Here is a 4,840-nt window from a genome sequence, read left to right on the forward strand (position 1 = left end):
TAATTTAGAAACGAATTAAAAAATCATTTATAAATCTATTTTTAAATTAACCAAATAAAATTAATTTGAAATACAAAATCTGTCTCTAAATTTTATTTTAAATCCATAATTAATCTATTTTAAATAACATATAAAAAATAATTTTAATATGTTTATAAATAAATCCATTTATAATTCTATTTATAAATTCATATATAATTTTATTTTTAAATTTATTGCTAATTTTTTATTATATTATAATTCTATATTCTTATCTACTACAAGAAACACTCCCACCTTTCCAATAAATATTTAATATAACTAATTTCTAATCTAGAAGTATCATAAAATTAACATTAAGACAAATAAATATTTATATCCTCTAAGAAAATGTATAAATTTTTAAATCTCACCTGAAGTAATATATTCTTTGCATTCTATCATGATGCTCATGGTCACAGGACCAGGTCCTCTTAGATATAAATAATTTGAATATTCCACCTCTTGAATCATTTTACAAACTTTCTCCTTAAGATTTTCTTTGCTTTGCCTACCTTACTTGATAAACTTTTCTTCCTTCTATATATTTTCTGTGATAAAGTTCTAATACTTTTTTTTTACTTTCAATCATTTCTTCATCTATCCTCTTGTTAGTAGCATGCATGTCTACGATTTCTTCCCTTTGTTGGTTGCTACTCGGAAAGCCTAATGGTTCCACTGTACAAAAATTTTGTACAAAGGTCTGAACCTTTTCCTAGCTACCATGTGTTCTTTTAAATTAAACTTGGATCGCCTGTGGAACTTAACACGTTTGATCCAAAGTTTAATTTATTTGTTCTTTTAGGTTTAGACTTGGATCTCCTGCGGAACTTAACACTTTCGATCCAAATCACCTAGGTTATTAATTTTATTAAATATTAATTTCCAAAATTGGCTTCAAGGACTGCATGGCGAGGCACATGACCTTCTTGGATATGGGAACAACCACCACCGCCTAGACAAAGCCTTTTAAGGAAAGCTAATATTTAATTTCCTTAAATAACTTTAGGTCAACCGAAAAGAACAATCAAATCAAAAGGAAAATAAAAAACAAAAGAACACAGCATCGAAAACAAATTCGAAATACTAGAATCGTATGCCTCTTGTATTTGGTATTTTTACAAAGAAATAAAACTAGTATGATGCGGAAATTAAATACTAATATACCTTTTATTTTGCAAACAAAAACCTCTAGGTCTTCTACCGTATTCCTCTTCTAACCTCGGACGTTGTATGGGCAACGACCTTCCGAGATGAGAACCACCAAGCACCTTCTTCTTCTTTGCAAGTTTCGGCCATCAAAACTTCTCCTAGGATAAAGAGGTTCGGCCACCACCACCATGCTCCAAGGGATGCTAGAAACAAAGCTTTCTTTCTCTCCTTCTTCTTCTTCTCTAAACTTGATCCAGCCACCATATGAATCTCCACAAGAAGGATGAGGTTCGGCCATCAAAGAGAAGAGAGGAGGAGAGGATGGCCGGCCACACCAAGGAAGAAAAAGAGGGAGAAAAATAGAATAGAGTTCTTGTCATGAAGGCACCTCTACCTCCTCTTTTATAATCCTTGGTCTTGGCAAATAAGGAAATTTTAATAAAAACTTCCTTAATTCCTTTGCCATGAAAAATAAATTTAATTGATATAAAATCAATTTCTCTTTTATTAATCAACATGGTCGGCCACAATAATCTAAGCAAAGGAAATTTAATTCAATCAAGAATTAAAACCTTCCTAATTTGTTTCCGGAAATTTATAAAAATTTCTCCAATAAATTTATCCCTTCATGATTGGTTTATAAAAAGGAAATTTAATAAATTAAAATCTTTCTTTTAAACATGTGGATAAAAAGAAAGTTATCTCTAAAAATTAAAATCTCTTTTAATCTACAAATAAGAAAAGATATCAAATATTTTTTTAATCTCTTGTAGAAACTTATAAAAGAGAATATTTAATTTTTAAACTTTCTTTTAAATTATAAACATGGTTAAAAAGGAAAGTTTTTACCAAAAATTAAAACCATCCTTTTAATCTACAAAGTAGGAAAGAGATTAATCTCTTCTCTTAATCTTTTGTAGAAAGTTATAAAAGGAAATTTTTAATTTTTAAACTCTCTTTTAAAAACCTTGATATCCACATAAGAAATAATTTTAATAAAAATCCTTTTAATACTCTAGTGGGCGGCCACCTAAGCTTGGGACCCAAGCTTTGGCTGGCCACCAACTTGGCTCATCCACTTGGTCTTGGCCGGCCCTAGCTTGGGTTCCAAGCTAGCTTGGTCGACCCCATTGGATGGGTAAGAAGGTGGGTATGTGGTGGGTATAAATCTCTATATACAAGAGGCTACGATAGGGACCGAGAGGAGGAATTGGTTTTGGTCTCCCGATAAAATTAAGCATCCCGTGTTCGCCCCGAACACACAATTTAATTTTATCAATAATAATTCATTCCACTAGAGAACTATTATTGAACTACCGCACCAATCCCAAATTACATTTTGGGCTCCTTCTTATTATGAGTGTGTTAGTCTCCCTGTGTTTAAGATGTCGAATGTCCACTAATTAAATGAGTTACTGACAACTCATTTAATTAATATCTTAGTCCAAGAGTAGTACCACTCAACCTTATCGTCATGTCGGACTAAGTCCACCTGCAGGGTTTAACATGACAATCCTTATGAGCTCCTCTTGGGGACATTCTCAACCTAGATTACTAGGACACAGTTTCCTTCTATAATCAATAACACACACTATAAGTGATATCATTTCCCAACTTATCGGGCTTATTGATTTATCGAACTAAATCTCACCCATTGATAAATTAAAGAAATAAATATCAAATATATGTGCTTGTTATTATATTAGGATTAAGAGCACACACTTCCATAATAATTAAGGTCTTTTTTCCTTTATAAAGTCAGTATAAAAGAAATGACCTCTAATGGTCATACTCAATACACTCTAAGTGTACTAGTGTAATTATATAGTTAAGATAAACTAATACCTAATTACACTATGACCTTCCAATGGTGTGTTCCTTTCCATCTTGGTCGTGAGCTACTGTTTATAATTTATAAGGTACTGATAACATGATCCTCTGTGTGTGACACCACACACCATGTTATCTACAATATAAATTAATCGAACAACTACATTTATCATAAATGTAGACATTTGACCAATGTGATTCTTATTTCTAGATAAATGTTTATACCAAAAGCTAGACTTTTTGTATACATCCTAACAATCTCCCACTTATACTAAAAGACTAAGCTGCTATATCTGCTGCCATACATCTGATTTCCAACCCTTCAACATGCCCATCAAAAACTCTTGCTTTAAGGGCCTTAGTGAAAAGATCTATAGGTCATCATCTGATGCAATCTAGGCAGCAACAACTTTTCCTCGTTTATATGATTTCTCGTATTGGGTGGTACTTGCGCTCTATTATGTTTACTTGCCTTATAGACTCATGGTTTATTCGAGTTTGCTACTGCACCAGTACTATTATTACAATAAATTATAATAATCTTTGGACAAACCAGAAATTATATCTAAGTCTATCTTGAGGTTATTGAGTCATTCAGCTTTTATGACTACCTCAAAGGTTTGCCATATACTCAGCTTCTATGGTGGAGTCCGAAAAGCACCTATGCTTATCACTCTTCCATAGTTATGACTTTACCTCCTAAAATAAACACAAAACCCCGAGGTTGACTAACTATTGTCCCTATCCGATTGGAAGTCAAAATCTATGCAACCCACAGGGACCAAATTAACTATCTTGTAAGCTAGCATATAATCTCTAGTGCCTCTAAGGTACTTCAATATATGCTTTACTGCAGTCCAATGTCCTTGTCTAGGGTTACTTTGATATCTGCTAACTATGCCCTTGGCACAACAGATTTCTGATCTCGTGCATAGCATACATTAGGCTTTCGACAGCCAAAGCATAAAGAACTGCCTTCATATCCTCTATCTCCTTTGATGTCTACGGAGACATTTCTTTAGATAAAGTTACTCCATGCTAAAAAGGTAAGAAACCTTTCTTGGAGTTTTGCATTCTTAAAATGAGCAAGGATTTTTTTTTCGATATACGATGCTTGGGATAAGTAAAATATCCTTTTCTTGCGATCCCTTATTACTTTGATCCCAAGAATATATACATTCTCCCAAGTCCTTCATATCTATTTGTTTGGACAACCATACCCTTACTTCTGACAACATTTTGATATTGTTTCCAACTACCAAAAATGTTATCTACGTATAGTTCAAGAAATACCACCACGTTTCCATCACACTTTTTTGTATACACAAGACTTATCCGGTTACTAAATAAATCCATAGGTCTGGATTCCTTTGATAAACTGGATGTTCCAAGACCTTGAAGCTTTGCCTCAGTCCATAGACTGATTGAGTTTGCACACAAAATGCTCTTTGCCCTTTGCAATGAACCATTCTGGTTGCTTTGTATGGATGCTTTCTTCAAGACTTCCATTAAGGAATGCTGTCTGGACATCCTCTTGCCAAATAGATAAAAGAATCCGGATAGACTTAAGCATGACTACTAGTGAAAAAGTTTCCTTTTTCATCAAGCCTTGCTTTGAAAGTTTCCACCTTCCTGTCTATCCATCTTTTCCTATTGTAGACCTATTTTCACCCAATGACTTTTACACTATCTGGTGGTTCTATAAGCTTCCAGATTTGATTAAAATACATATATTCTAATTCTGTATTCATTGCTCTTTGCCAAGATGCTGCATCTTTATCTTGGAGTGCTTCATCATATTTCCGGGATCAGATTCATGTTCATTTGGGATCAAGTCCAA

Source organism: Zingiber officinale, chromosome 8B, assembly GCF_018446385.1.
Source record: "Zingiber officinale cultivar Zhangliang chromosome 8B, Zo_v1.1, whole genome shotgun sequence".
Lineage (NCBI taxonomy): Eukaryota > Viridiplantae > Streptophyta > Magnoliopsida > Zingiberales > Zingiberaceae > Zingiber > Zingiber officinale.